At 39.8% G+C, this 16,278-nt stretch overlaps 1 protein-coding gene across 2 annotated transcripts in view; it reads right to left on the bottom strand.

Moving 5' to 3' along the window:
* Positions 1 to 16,278, bottom strand: part of LOC139985959 (uncharacterized) — a 144,232-nt gene that overhangs the window by 69,671 nt on the left and 58,283 nt on the right. The window lies entirely within an intron of this gene.

Genomic DNA, 16,278 nt, shown 5'->3' with positions numbered 1-16,278 from the left:
TATGCGCCTAAACCTTGCTGTAGTCTCGTAAATCATCTAAACCATTTTTTATTTGCAGATCATTTAAATCTCTCCGTAAGAACTGAAATACGTACAACGAGGTCTCTGATCTTTACCATAACAATTCGCTCGATATCGAGGCTGCGTCGTAATCAAACCAAACGGCGTCGACAACTTGGACCTATCTCCGAGTTTAAACCGTAACAGGGTTCACTTGACGCGATGCAATAGTAAACTTCGAGTTCGACTTCGACGTTCACGACTACCGAGGCGCAGGTAAACCTCCTAATTGCCAGTAGCGTTTCAGGTACGCGGCATTATTCGAAGCCGGCTTGCACTCGATAATGAACCAGCAAGCCGGCGCTCACGACGTTGTTGCGAGCAAGGATCGAATCGCATACGTTATTGGGATAACAAGGGAATTAATTCCGAACCGTTTCGATCCTCGCCCCTACGCCCCTTTAGCACGTTGATCGACTCACTTCCGCGGAAACCTGGTGTCCCCTGACGACATACGAATTCTACGCAGCTCCAAGAACAGAGAAATTTCGCTGAGACGCGCAATAATACGTATTCGTCGATGAAACGGCAGAGAAAAGGATTGAGACTATGAGAAACGTTTGATGATGAAGAAATGAGACAATAAGATTTATATCGTGATGTTTATTGTATTTCTCATATTTTGACAGTAGTTTGTTGGTTGATTCTTTCTTGAGCGATTAGCTTTTTCACGAGTTTATGAATATTCTTGTGGTCGTTAAGAGTTTACGAGTACATCGAGGTAGGAAGGATTTTATTCAGAAAAACATGGCCTGAGAGGGTGAGAAACGTCCTTGGACAACGAGAGAGACGAGCAAGAATATTTATACACCGCCTGTTTATTAGATTTTACATGTTTTGAGGGACGTTATTTGGTTCTTTATGGAAGAGTATCTTTTGAAACAGTTTATGAAGATTCTCCTTTACACGTACGTTTCTAAGAAGCGCAATTTAACGATGGATACAAAGATGAAAGGGACGAATGTTTATACTCTGCGTGCTTGTTGAATCTTCAATATTTTTAGAGCGGGTTATTTGATTAATCTTGGGAGAATATTTTCCTGAAGAATTAATGGAGATTCTTCTTTGGATGGAATTTTATTAAAAAAGAGTCAATGGTATGCTTTCTTAATTCGAAGAAAAAACAAGATTAGGCTTCCTCTTTGTGCTATTAAGATTTAACTTTTCTTTTTCCAATATGTTGTTCATAGATCTAATTTATAAAATAAATTTAAAATAGATTTAATGATACAAATCGTAATCCGCTAGAATCACTGCTAAATTATTCATCGATATATCCATACCAACTTTGATAATAGAAGATTCGCGGAATTCTCGTGCAATTAATACGCCACCTAATAAATGTCCAATTTATACGAAACTTATCCAGTTTCGCGTCGCATTGACTTTCATTAGAAAAGTTCTATGGAACTTGGAAGGATGGAGAAAAGTTGGCAGAAGCTACGAGACGGACAAGAACCGATCGAATCAATCGACCAACCGGAACGAGTAATTGCTAAATAAACGTGGGGCCGGCGATGGCCGCTCGTTAAATCGTTAATTTGCGATACCGAGAATAATAATGCAACGCGATGAAATATTCATACGGATATTCGCCGATGTTCTCGTTTATCCCGCGCATTGAGTGCCGATTATTTCGAAAACAGTCGGCGAGGACGCGAGGCGAAATGAATTTCCAAACGCAATAATCGACACCTGTTTTTTTCTTCCTCTTTCCTACGCCAAAGATTTTTTTCTCGACGATTCTACGTTTCGTTCGATCGTCGAAATTGTCGTAGGCGCATAGACGGTACAAAACATTTTCGTTGCTACGATTTTTATGCGTCCGTTATACGTTCCCGTAAATCGTCGTTTTAATGATTGAGAGGTGTTTCATTCAGCGCACGGTGAATATGCGGTACATTAAGCGAGATACATTCTACAGGCTGGTTCATTATACGTAGGAGCCGACTTCGTCGATATATTCCACGTTAAAAAACGATTAAACCGCCATTTGAGTGTTTTCGAATGGCCGCTGCCCATTTGTTAACGTTTCATTAAATCGAGTTGACGATCGAGAGAGACGTATTTCCATAGTGCACGCTTCGAATGTATATTGTATGGGATTCGTTTGACCGAAAAACAATCCAAGGGGAGATACGCTCAATTGCTTGTAGCAATCGAAAAAAATAACGCTATATTCGTTTATCCGACATGTCGGCATGCACCAGATCTCCTGATTCACGCACGAGATCACATCTTTCTCTGGAAGCAAGATGATAGATATAGAAAGGACACGATCACGGAATATTATCGAAGAAGCTTCGCAGAAGAACCGGTTATCGAGCAGAAGATAGAGATAAGTAACGACAGATTGCTACATAGAAACTACGTAATATTTCAACCCCCTGTCAAAACGAGAACTTAACACAAATATACGCTCGCATCTACACACCTGTTCCCCTTCTCCTCTTTTCTTCCGTCGAATTCTCCTGGATACATGTATGTATATATATATATATGTACGTATATATACGCACACATGGTACACGTCACGCGATATTAAAGCAGATTCCTTTGGCGAGCGGCCAAGTCGATGAAAACCGAGGTTATCGTCTGTGCGACGGCCGATTTCTTTGTAGAGGCCACAACGACACCGTCGACTACGCGAAAATCGCGCACACTCATTTTACGACGTGTCACCGTCATGAATTTTCAAACTTCCTTCCACTCTTATGAATGGAACTTCCTTTAACACTTGTACGACTTCTTTAAGCTCTTTGTGTCTTTCGTATCGTCTATTCTTTTAAATTCATTCGAGGTTATCATAAAGATTCGTTCCATGGTGTTGAGACTTATTCAATGTTCGTATAGAAGAAATTCTTGACTCTTCGATAAATTTGGTTTGCAGCGGAGCTTTCTTATTGGAATAGTCTCCAAGTTTCTTTTAAACTTCGTTATTCTCCGAGCCTCGCCGAACATATTCCAAAGTTCTTGCGCGGGAATGAATGAAGTTTGAACTTTGAAACTTTTATTCAGCTTTGTCAACGTTTATTAAAAATTGATTCTAGAGAAAGATATCGAGGGATATCGTTGAACAATTCGACAAACGTTACAGATAGATAAAAGAATAAGAATATAAGTAGTAAGAGACTATAATCGGGCGGACTTCATATTTCATCTATTAGACTCTATCGCATGAAATATTAATTCAGTACATTGATCGATATAAGAATTCAACAGCGTCACATAGATATAAATAAAATAAACAAGCGCAGGTAGTAGAGAATCGTTTATGGTCAGACAGATTTCATCTCCATCGGACTTAATCCAGTAGATTCTATATTTTTCAACTTTCCTACTTTATACTATGTATTACATAAAGAATTAAGCACTAATTTGATTCTATTCCGGAACATTACTCTGACAAACACTGCCTAAGTAAATTATTTTAAACATTTTACTGTGTATCATGATTGACGATACTTTTATCAAAGCAACGCTCACACCGCAAATAAAACATTTTACAATTTCAATTTTACCACTCGATATATATATAAATTTATCAATATTTAAATTTTGCAGAAGATTCTACTATAAACATTCAAAGTTTGATATTTCCATTTGACCATCGATTTTTAAAATTTCAGTAGCACTTCCAAAGAATGAATCGAAAATGAACCGAAGCAGCAGCGATATTTCCGTATGTTATCATGGACGCTTTGCAAGATAATGCAAGCACGATTCTGTTTACTCTGCATTCTGCACGCTGGTCGCGTTTTTGCACGCGTGCATATTGTTCGTATGGAACACGTCCAGGAGCATGCAATCAGTGTATATTCGTGAACACACGAGCCCACGCGCGTGTGTTCCACACGCCTTCACGCCGGCATCAGTGCGCGGTCTGGAAATTCTATTTAGAATTTTTTTTGCGCCGCCAACTTGAATCGGGTTTCCTCGAGGTTTAATTACGCGTGCCACGCAACCTTTCTCATCGTTTCGCTCTGGAATTCAGGCCGGACCGCGCGAGGAAGCTGAACCTTTGCCCTCCGCCACGGTTAATTACAACCTGACCTTTGATCTTACGAAACGGTCCCGCATGAGAACCGTGATTTCAGAGGACCAAGCAACTTCCGCTGTTTTTTACCGGTTGAAAGAAGCGGAGAAAAATAATTGTAATTGCAAGTTCTCTGTGGCCAGAGTTTCGCCACGAAATCCCCAGATTATATTTTATATTCGCACAGAACGAGTGCCTTTCGCCGAGAACTTTACCAGTACTTAATCCATTAATCCTCTGACTCATTATTTTTCAAGTAGTTTATTCGAATCGGTATTGGTTATCTACTGGTATAATACCGTATTACCTGCAAAATCTGGAAAATATTACACAATTTATAATTAGTTATTCTCTGCCTGAATAACAGAAACCGACGTTGAAATTCAACTTTGCGGAAGACACAATTCGCTTTTGTTACATTACGATCATGTCACGACGATACTACGATATTGTAAAGTAAGTGGTTAAGAGCAATATTTTATATAAATTTCTCCTAAAGAATTGAAACACTATATAAATATGTAAAGCAAACAGTCATCCGGATCTTAACAGTAATTCTGACAACAATCATTCGCTCCTCGTTGGAAAGAAATCCGTCAATTCCATCTGTCAATCCAAAATTATCTCGATTATCCCTAAACATCCCTCTATCCGTAAAACCTACGACTTCTCTCCTCTTCCTAACCATATATTGCCAAACTCTCTCTCTCTCTCTCTCTCTCTCTTTTTCTCTCTGTTTCTATGCATCGAAAGTTTCATGCACGCGAGAGTGCCTCTGCAAGATGCGAGCATCGCCACACCTGCCACGACGCGTGCTCCCCTTTCGTTCACCTGAGCAATCTGCCGACGTCACCACACGCGTACGCTTACACGAGTCGGGAACACGCACGGGGAAGGGTTAGAAAGCTGGGCCACGGTGGTAACATTCCGGAAGCCAGGATCGATATCCAGACACGCCATCGCCAGGCTCGACAGCCAACCACCCTCTTTTCACCCTCTTCTCCTACCTTCCAATCTTCTCCTCCTTCTTATTCATTCTCCATCCTTCACCCTATTCCACGTCTGTTTATTTTTCCCTCCGTCCCGTTCACCCCTCGCAGAAGGTTAATGGACCCTCGGGGATGTCTTTGGTAACGCGAACGTTCCGCGGAATTTTTCCTTTCTATCACCTTTGGCGAATCGTCCTCGAGCGAAATTCCTCGAAAAGCGGTTGAAGCCGGCGAGATCAAAGCAGAACTGATGCTCCCCGACGGAAAATCCAAGCCCCGTGATTATGTTTAAGTTGGTCCATGAGAAACTAACGAGTTCTACAGGGTACATGCCGGTGATTGCCGGAGACTTTCACCAAGTGTTTCGCAGCAGGAGGAAGTTGTTAAGAGAAGAAGATCGGGGCTTGATAGTACGTAGGATTTGATTCGTGTAATTGGAAGCGGTGTTTAAAGGAATATGTACTTCTGCGGTGTTTTGCTTCGCCTTTCTCCGTACTATTACAGCAGAAACTGGTTATAAGTGGTAAAATATCGAACAAAATATTTATCGAACGAAATGTTGAAATAAAATATGTCAAGCGATATTTGGTAATAATATTACGGCGAAAATAATTTCACTGTTTCGTAAATTCTCGTTTGCTTGTTTCGCAGATGCGTGGTTCGACGTTTTCTATTCCATAAACATTGACATTGTTCGGAAAATATACGTGAGCTGTAATAAAATTATTTCACGGTATACCGCAAAAAAAAGAATGAGATAGTAATATAGAAATACAGCAAATTTAACGTGCAATTTTCCCGTAATCAAATCGCGACGTTTAAAACCAGACAACTTATCCAAGCGATACGTCATGTTGCGGGGGAGTCGGTTATCTTGTCGGCAAACTTGTTAACAAAATTGCAAAGCATCGTTGCTCGCGGTTAATGGATCATCCGTAAGTTTTCTAAAGTTTGTAGGTCGGCGAATTTGTCATCGAGGTGATTACGGTCGGCAGGTTGGTGAATCGGTCGCCGTATTCCATTCCCATGAGGATCCGAAAGCAAGTAAAAGCGGTCGAACGTTGGAATCGGGGTCGTGGAAGCCGGGATTAACGACGCTTTCCTTTTCCGCGAGCGCTTCTTACAGATTCGATTTGGCCCGCGGCATTGTTCGCGTCGCTACGATCCGATCGCGAAGAACAAAGGCGGACGCATCGTCGTCCCATTTGCTTTAAACGCAAAAAACAGAGTAAAACATCGAGGGACAATGCATTTTCGATCGACAGAGAGATAATTTGTTCGATAGGGAATTTTGCGGGGCGACTACAGGAAAATGGATCGACCAAGGTTCACAGGGTATGTGGGCAGATTTTGATAGATGGCACGGTAGAAGTTGAGGAATTGATCTTGGTAATGTATAGACGGTGAAGTGGAAATCTTTGCGGATGAAAAATATAGAAAAATAAAGGAAAAAGAGAGAACTTGTATAATTTCTAATTATCACTTGGTACATATAGATAGGCTATTTTAATAAAATTGCTTTTAAGAAAAATATATAGGTTGTCTCGTTAAATTCGAGCATGTAGAAGTTGAATTTCTGAAAAATGCTTGAAGGAAATTTATGCTCCTTCAAGAATGTATCTATATAATGATGTGAACCTTAGAAAATATATAATACACCAACGATCTTCATTATCATTTTTCATAAAAAAGAAAGTATCGAATAATTTTCATCTTAAGTCGCTCTAGAAGTAGTACAATTTGGACATTATTATACGATCAATAGCAAAAGCCGTGAGTTGAGCAGCGAGTTGCATGTTCATTTATCCGAAAAGGGTAAAACAATACTTCTTAATAACAGGATTACGAAGAGCAGCGCAACAGCTGCTCGGAGAACATCGAATGCGAATCTCTCTTTCAATTACGAAGTCTCTATGATCGTTAACATAACAGCAACTCGTCGATCCTTTCTAATTGCAACATCTTGTTAGAGATGAAAAACCACCGAAAACAAAATTGACAAGCGCCTCTGTTACATAAAGACTGCAAGATACGTGCAGTTCGGATGAAACACACGATCATTATACTTAACCGCGTGTATGTTACGTTCCACCGCTCTAATTAACCAAGATAATTAGTCAACCGTTCCTGGTGTGACCACTCACGAACATTTTTCCTCTGTGAACAAGGTACGCAGGATGGTAGAACGATGCCTAATGCGAGAAAATCCGATTACGCGACGCGAAATGCACACAGCCAATAAAAATTCGCAGATTTCGCGCTGGGAAAACGGCTCGTACGCTAATTTACAGCGAAGCTGTAGCAGTGGCGAGCTTTACGATGCACCTGATACCGATAAAAGTACCGACGGGAATTAGCGTGAAAGATCGCTGTCCTGATACGAGCAGATCGTAAACGCGACAGAACAACGATATGAAACGTTACTGCGCGTAGTAACGTATCAGAAAAATTGCTATCTATGCCGTGAGGTGTAACCAAAATCCCATCTTTCGAGCTTTCTTGCACGATAATTTAAAAGCTAGCAATCAGACTACGGATGTGCATTTGTGGGAAATTTAAAGACACAAAAATGTACGATCCTGGACACATTACGTATAAAGATATATAAAATATCGGAAGTAAAGTAAACTCGTTATACTATTTAGAAGCTGTAACAGATCTCTTTCTATCGTATAATCCATTCCTTTATTTGTTATTATTGAGATATGTGTAATTTTGTGTGCTAAACTAGATTAGCTGCGTAGTAGATACACATAAATGAGTATGAGTATGTGGAAGTATGTGCGTGCACAGCGTCTCGTAAAACAGATGAATGCAACTGTTCGGTTAGTAGACCAGTATGGAAGATGATGAGACAAAGAGAGTACTGAAACGCGTGCAAATGTATATCGACGAAGATCTTGTAAATCACACATTAAATAAATTTAAAACTATTTTGATATTAATTCTAAGTATAATCTAAGTGTTCCTATACATTTATTCCGGCGATTAAAATCCATAATTTTCAACAGTTATATGAGGTAAATATGAATTTTCATAAAACTCCACTGTCTACTAGTAATATCAATGAATTGACACGTGACAGGTTGTGGTTTACAGACATTTTACAATTTTATGTCAAATAGAATGATCGAAATAAATTATATTTCGTAAAATATCACGTATTCCACTGTCAAACACGTTGCAATTATGATGGAAAATCTATCGGTGTTAATTAATTTTTAACTCGTATCCGATAAAAATGAAACCAAGAGAGAATTACAATTTCCGGGATATTGAGTAACGAGAAAATCCGAAACAGTATTCCTTGACAGAACTTTGCATTTTAGGCTATAAAATATTCATCGACGATCAGAGTAAGGACACAAGGTGAAATACGTGCATCTCGGCGACGTTAAACGCGATTGTGAGTTCGATACAGAGGGTCGCGGCAACACGAATGGATCAATCGCTGAATGCGCGCTCGAAACTCGAAGCGAACGTTTGATATCGCGCTTCGACCAAGTGTTCTCGAAATCGGCTCGTATCGAGTGTAAATTTTGTTCGATATCGCTACAAGTAGTTTCACGGAAAAAAATCCCATTCTAGTATCCTTAAAAGTGAATTTTAAAGAAGCAGAGCAAATAAGCGAAACAAGAGAGACAGAGATATTTCATATTTTACGAGTTGTTTCCTTTTTTATTGAAAAACGTATACGAGACTCGCGAGGATATATTTTACGAATATAATAAATGTGCCGCACGAAACTTCTTAAAATTTACTTGCGACTATCGATAAAATTTAAAAGCAGAATAAAAATGTTTATAGAAGTCCAAGTATTTTTGGTGGATCATTGTTTATATAGATTGTAAAATATTTATAAACACGATATGTATATATGTATAGATTATCTATACAGTTAAAAGAACATCGCTCAACCGAGGGTGGTTACAGAGAAAATATTAACCGACCGGTCTGACTACATACACGAATTTCGGGTATATTTCACTGCGTGCATTCCTGATGCAAACGCACAGAGAATCGAGGACGAGTACGCGTTATCCCTTGACAGTCAACTCGGTGAAATTTCACCGGTGACGAATCCTGCCATTTCTGCACCATTAATTAGGTCAGCAAGATCGTTTCGGAGTGAACGTAAAATCTTCAGCGTGACGCAAATTGTGGTACCTGTAATGGACTACTTAGACGTTGATACGATTACATCGATTACGAGCGAACGATTAGCATCAACGCGAGGCCGTATGGAACAGATAAGCGTCGACCTGTTTGACGAATACGTAAAATTCACAAAAATCGTCGATTTAACGAATGATCACGGTGGTTGAGTTTGCGTCTGTGGAATCGCTCGGGAAATTTCATTGCACGTAGAAAGTTTCGAAAGTATATCGAAGGAAAATGAAGAAGAGTTAGGAATTTTATACGCTTCGAAACTTTTGAATACCTGCAGGAAGTGAATGTGACTGAAATACTAAAAACGTCGAATAATAAAGTTTGAATGTTCTCTATTAGAAAAATATAGAATGTCTCGATGAAAATTTTAAGTTTGTGGATTTATAGAATTTTCTTTTTTTCGGCAGAATCACAAGTTTCTCGTTAACATAAGTTTGGTTATAAACTTACCAAGTTTCATACTCTTCTTTTTGCAACGTTCTGTATTTCGAAATTTTATTTCTTTATCAAACTCAATAGAGTTAGACCAATGGTTTTAGTTGTCGTTTGGTTTTCGAGCATAGAGAGGTTGGTTAGGAATTTTTGTAAAACGAGGACCGCCGCTAATTTCAATTAGCCGACGATGCACCGAATGCATTCGGTGCATCGCGGGATTCAGCGAAAACAGAAAGGCGAACTTTGCTTTTCGTAATGGTCGACGTCGAGGTCAGGGCAACGAAAAATAATCACGATTTTCCGGAATACCGTGCGGCAACTCCGACAAGCCGAAAGTTTTCCCCATTAACGTCTCGTTTTTGCGGACGCAAAACTCCACTCGACTCGCGCGACCAGAAAAGATGCCCGCCCACGTGCAGACATGAAAACCAAACTTTTTCCCAGCGTTTTCCCTTTTTTTCTTTTTTCCCACTACTAATTTTCCCGTTAGACTAATTAGTGAGGCCGAAATGTAACAGTTTTACCGTTTCCGTTTTTGCAAGCCTATTTGTCCTACAGGCTGATTCAAAAGTAGAACATTCGTAAAATTATAGGTACGTTTTTAATTTGGTTTTTAATATAATAAATTGTAAGCTGTTCTTAATGGAGACAAAACATTTTCAATGTAGAGAAAATATGTAATAATTGGTTATACGTAGTGATTATTAATTTGTATGGTCTATAGATTGATTTAACAGAGGATTTACGAGCAATTTAACTTTTTATTCGTTCGTGGATCGTATGTATAATATATCAGCATTCGATCCTCTTTATCACTAATTGGCTTACGGAAATGAATGTCATAACAGCGCGACTGATTTTGAAACGTAATTCCTACTCTGATAGTTCAAATCGATTCTGTACATGTACAGGGTGATTCAACAACAGGTGCAACTAATTTCGAAATACGCCAATATCGAATATTATATACGGGAATGAACGCTTCTGCCACGCTAAATTAAGTAAAATATTCTCGCTCATAAATCCTATCCTATCCATTCTACAACAACGTTAGAATGCTGCTATTTTTTAAACGCCACTCGTAATTCCTTGTCCTTCGAACCAACAGAAATTTATCGAAAACCGTCGAAGCTAGATCAAAAGGCCACCCGAATTCTGCTATACCCGCATCCATGTACACCAAAACGCACTTCGACTGCTTCGCTGGGTTCGATATTAGCCTCCAGTGAATTAACAGGCGAATCGGGCCAACTGTTTCAACGCACGACATAAGTTTCAGCTCAGACGATGACCGAGCAAAGGGTCGAGAGTAGAAGCGAGAGATACAGTGAAGAGAGAGAGAGGCAGAGATAGAAAGAGATAGAGAGTGGGTGAGTGGGAGAGAGAGAGAAAGAGAGAGAGAGAGGTCGAAAACGGAAGACGGCAGGAGCGGTTAAGGGAGTGCACAAAGCCATTTCTGTCGAGAGGGAATAGAGGCATGCTCTGTGCTCTCAGACATCGTCAAGCTGCATTATGCGCGGTGCACGCGATGCGTATAGACTGCCCAGGGCCGTATGAATCGGGCTATACGACCTCAGAGCTGCCGTCTCCATTTCTCTCTATTTCCTTCAACCTTCTCTTCCTGTGTCGTCTTCCTCCAACCTTTTGCATTCGTTGTACTTTCTCTCGTTCTGCTTCTCCTTCTAAGTATTCTATATTCGTTGGAGAGAAAAATTTGCAAGGAGTCGACTTTTCTGGGCCGAGTTCAACAGCCCCTGTAAAAGGTGCTGTCCTTAAAGGAATACCAAGCCAATGGGATAGAAGAGTCCTTCGAGAGGCAGAAAGGGGAAAGGTCGATTTCTACCGTTTGCGAATCTTCTCTTCATCGTTAATAATCCATGTTCCCTCTTTCTATTTCTTTCAGTTTCTGATAGATTAAGGTAAGGTTATTTGAGCGAAGCTAAGGGTAATTTAGCTTGTGGCTCGCCGAATTCGGTTACGAACAATTCTTCAAGCGAACCACGTTTGAAGATACACTGTTTAAATTAATGTTAATGATCTAATAAAGAGCGAAGCACGTCGTATGCATTGACAGTTTGACAGTTTGACAGTTTGACAGTTTGACAGCCATAGTTTTTGCAATCATATTAAAGTTTGTTCAACCAATGTCAGTACTTTCAATCGTAATTGTCGTAATACAATAGCCTGTGTGCGTTACTTTAGTTCTGGAAGTTATTTCGTCGTTTATTTTATTAATTTCGTTAATTTATCCTTGCTTCGCTATATCCGCTTTCTTTTTGTAAATTGAATCGAGATAAAAAGAAAATAAATTCGACGGAGCAACATTAATCCAGAGGCGACTTTGGCAAGCTTTTTGTCCCACTGCAACTTCCCACTTTCCGGAACATAAATCTAACGAAAGGAGATTTACCGCGACGAGCACGCGGAAATCGAAGCTTTCTCTCGCGTCTTGGAACTTGGATCTGACCGTTAACGGCCGACTATAATCATTAAATCGCGTCTCCGGACACTAACTGTGGCTACGAAACCGTCACTGATAAAACAATCTACCATTACACGCAGATAAAATAGCGACGTCCACGTCCACGTTGTCTATCCGCAATTGTATTTGTGCAAGGCTCTTCCAGGGTATCGTTGGGCAAACTTCTAATTGTAATTCATTCAATGAAATCTGTAAAATTTCTAAGAAAAACTACGAATTTCATGTATTATAAATTCTTCGTAACCACTCTGGTAGTTTGAGCGTTAAAAAAAAAAATACGAATTTTATGGAAGTTTTGACGATACTAAAAAATATCCACCCACTCCGAATCTTCGTAACAATCCCTACCAAACTATCGAGACTAGTAACGAACTCGCCAAGATTAATCGGAAAATTAGTGGAGCAAAAACAATTTGATCAGGCATTTTCTATTCTCAACGCGACCTTATCGCCAACGATAACATTCGGTCGAAATAATTCCATTTCCATAATTCGGATAATACTTATACCAAAGAAAATATCGTGTATCGTAATTATTCGTTTGAATTAGGACGAAACAATTCCATTGAAATTGAGATTAACATTACTGTAGTCTCATTCATTTTCTGTACTAATATAGAGGTCGTAGTAGAATTAACTATATAAATGGCGACAGAAGATAGCGATATCGAGTCGAAGATGTCTGTGACGTGGAAAATTGAGTACAAGTGGGCGGAAACTGTATTACCTAAGGGTAAGTAGGTCTCGGTAAGGTTTGAGAAACTGTTGGAATATTAATTTGTTCGACGAATACGCGAGACTCTACGGCTCAATCCTCTTACTGCATTACGGAGTCTATGTCCCTCTGGCGAAGTGGAAAATCGATCGCATCCAACGGTCGAAAGGAAAATTCTCAGCTATGGGATGGATGGAAGTATGAAAAATTCTGTCCACTTCCCCATTGCAATCTCTCTACTACTTTGAATCGAGAGGCTTCTCGAGGTTTTTAGGTTAAGATGAGCCCCAAAGAGAATCGAAGAAAAATTGATGGCGCTCCGGTTCGACGAAAATGGAAAGGAAATTTCATGCTGGAGGATGGACGAAACGTAGATACTCTGTGACACCGTCGGTCAGGGCTGTGATAAATTTCAAACGAAAAAATATAATAAATGTTGAATCTTGGAGGTTGGAGGTGGAAGAAAACTTGATCTAGAAATCTAGTATCCTTTAATAGGAAAAATTATTAATTATTAGACTACGGGAGTTTACGCAATTTCAACTTTTTATGAACGGTCAAGGAAATGAAAGTAAAACAAAGATTTGTTTCATTTATTTCATTCGTTAGATGTTACGATAAATAGGTTTATTTACTTTACTGCTTGAAATATATTACTTTTTAATTAAAACAGACTCCCTGTGGATATTATGTTGCATTCCATTTACATTTGTTTAAAATACCAGCAGTCTATTAATTATCGAGAAAATATACAAATTGTGTACATATTTGTAGAAGGTAGTAACTTAACAAATGAACTTCTATTAAGAAAGTATGCTGCTCGTGAGTGACTGGGAGATATCGAGGAAGCCAGCCAAAATTTCCCCAACTTTCGCTTGAGTTTCAGATCTTGTAACGAGGCAAACTTCTTGTGAGTGACATAATACACATAAACTTCGGAGAGAATGAACTCTAATATATCGCTTTGTCTTACATTCCAAAGATACGTCCTAAAATACAAGTTCTATTAAACATTGTAATTGTACTTGAGAACCCACCTGCAGCACAATGCCACAACTCTAACCTATCTTCTATCTTCTCAATTTTTATACGATAAGAATTGTATTAAATACTTAAAAAATGATCGATTTCCATCTACTTTTCTGCAAAGATGAAACTTTGGTAGAAAATATCAGACAGCAAAAAGTACAACAGGTTCGAAGATCGAGGCGGCCAGGAAGGATTGAATATCGCGTAAATAAGAAACGCGAGAGAAAGAGGCGGCCAGCCTCGAGTGTCCTTCACCATGGGAAGATGGAAGGTTGGAGGATGGAAAAAAGCTAACGAATTAAGGCGATCTCGAGAGTGGCGCTTCTTGCTGGAAGCTCTTCGACTCCGGATAAAGGCTGTGCTCGATATCTCTACTTATTACCAAGCATCTCCACCGGAACGTCAGTGGAAGTGCTCGCGAGGTCGCCGACTTTGGTCCCGGAACCGAAGTTTGTAATCATGGAACGTTGAAAAAGGAGAAACGAGGAAGAGGAAGAAGGAAAACCATTGGAGAAGCTCGCAGAAGGACGGTCGATGTAACACGGTGCTCAAAAGCTCTTTCTTCTCTTTCCTTTTGGCTGAAACTTCATCCGAGAACGCTCGAAAACCGAGCAGGTCCGACGTGTTAAAGGGCTGGGCACGTTCTTCGTTTACCGAGCGAAAGATCCGGCGATTCGTCCATCATCGGCGGAACCGTAAATAAACGAGGCAGCTGCTCTCTGAATAGAGGAGGATCTTTGCAGAGAATCAGAAAAGTTCAGCATTTCTACGAGCAAGATAAAAGTAGAACGATGTACATACTCGCGGAGATGCGACGCGGTGTAAACTTGGAGGAAATTAATTGCTACGGCGAAGTTCGTGCTTCCACTCGAAATTACGATTCCTTGGGGATAGCCCCGAGCTCACCCTCGACCAAACAGCTATTTAATTAATGAAACGTAATTCCATTCGATCGAGCCCCCGGCTATTCATAATTCGAACACGCCGCCTGATAAAACGAGACTGCCGTACAGCGTAGCTCGAAGCTCTAACTTTTCAGAGAGGCATATATTCGAATGCTTCTTCGACCAGGTCGGAATATGAACAGTTTTTCCATTCGGTACTCCCTGGGACATCGTAGAACGCGGCAATATTTCTATCGCCGTGGATATATCGCGATATTGCCTTCGATCCGTCCACCGAGAAAATATCCACGGCTGACTGTAGAAACGTATTGCTCTGGCGACTGTTGAAAAAATTACTTTTTCAATTGCACCATTCTACGTCGACAGTCAATTCTTAGTCGGTAGATAGTGTGTCCATTTTGCAAAGGAATTTTTGTCGCGGTTGTTTACCGTGAACGTTCCTCTGAGACACTGCAGTCGGGAATTCGTGAAAATCGAGCAGAGATCGTGCATGAGGTCTCGTGGCCTCGGTATTTATGTCGGTAAAGTTGAGTGCTCTTGCAAGAATATCGAATTCGACTCTCTCGGAAAGCATCGATTTCGAAAGTACTCGTTCTCGTACTTTCGTAATCTTCATACGTAAAAGTTAAAAAATAGAATTTCAAACGTGGATGAGACGACATTTCAAAAATCGTAATTTTTATACGGTTTATAAATTTCACAAGAGCGTAATAAAATTTCAACTTCTAAACATCGCAGGGTGAGTTTTGCGACGAGGCCGTAAGGCGAGCTACAAAAATCTAGAAAAGGCTGGATTCCTGCCAGAATGGCAGGCGTTCCTGGAAGCGCCATCGTGTCCGTCTGGGAGCTTTATAGATTCCTATCTAACCGTGTATTCCTTTATATTAAAATGCAAAATGCGAAGCATCAACTGGCTAGCCAGGTCAGAGAGACGAACGGGTTAATAATACAGAATCCGGCGCGTTTCAAAGCGACGCGATAACAATTACCGGTGTGTTCCTTCTACGAGATATTCGACGCGGTACGCGGCTATTGTGTGCATGGAATTCTCTTCAAAATCCTGCCGCCATGTTGTTCCAACCTCCATGGAAACACGCAACTATGATTCCGGAATTCTCTGTGAAAATTCTCAATATATGCACATAGGAGATACTGAATAATCCGTACCGGTTACATCGAATTAATATATTCCTTTTTAATTTTCTATTCTTGTTTGGAATTTATTATTCTTTAAATATGGAATACTACAGTGAACACGCTACGTTCTCTGTTCATATTTGTTTTAATTTTTAACAGATTTAAATCATTTTTTGATCGATCTGACACGATTGATGAAATTTTACATCTTACTGATTCTCATAATCGTTGTATACTGCCTTTCAGCAAAGTAATAAAAGCGTAATACCGCAGTTTTATTAAAGTTTCGAAGTATCATGCTTTTTATATCTTGTTTGGAA

The sequence above is a fragment of the Bombus fervidus genome, chromosome 3 (genome assembly GCF_041682495.2).
Source record: "Bombus fervidus isolate BK054 chromosome 3, iyBomFerv1, whole genome shotgun sequence".
NCBI lineage: Eukaryota > Metazoa > Arthropoda > Insecta > Hymenoptera > Apidae > Bombus > Bombus fervidus.
Note: the sequence above shows the minus strand (reverse complement) of the source record. Positions and strands in the feature narration are given on the sequence as shown.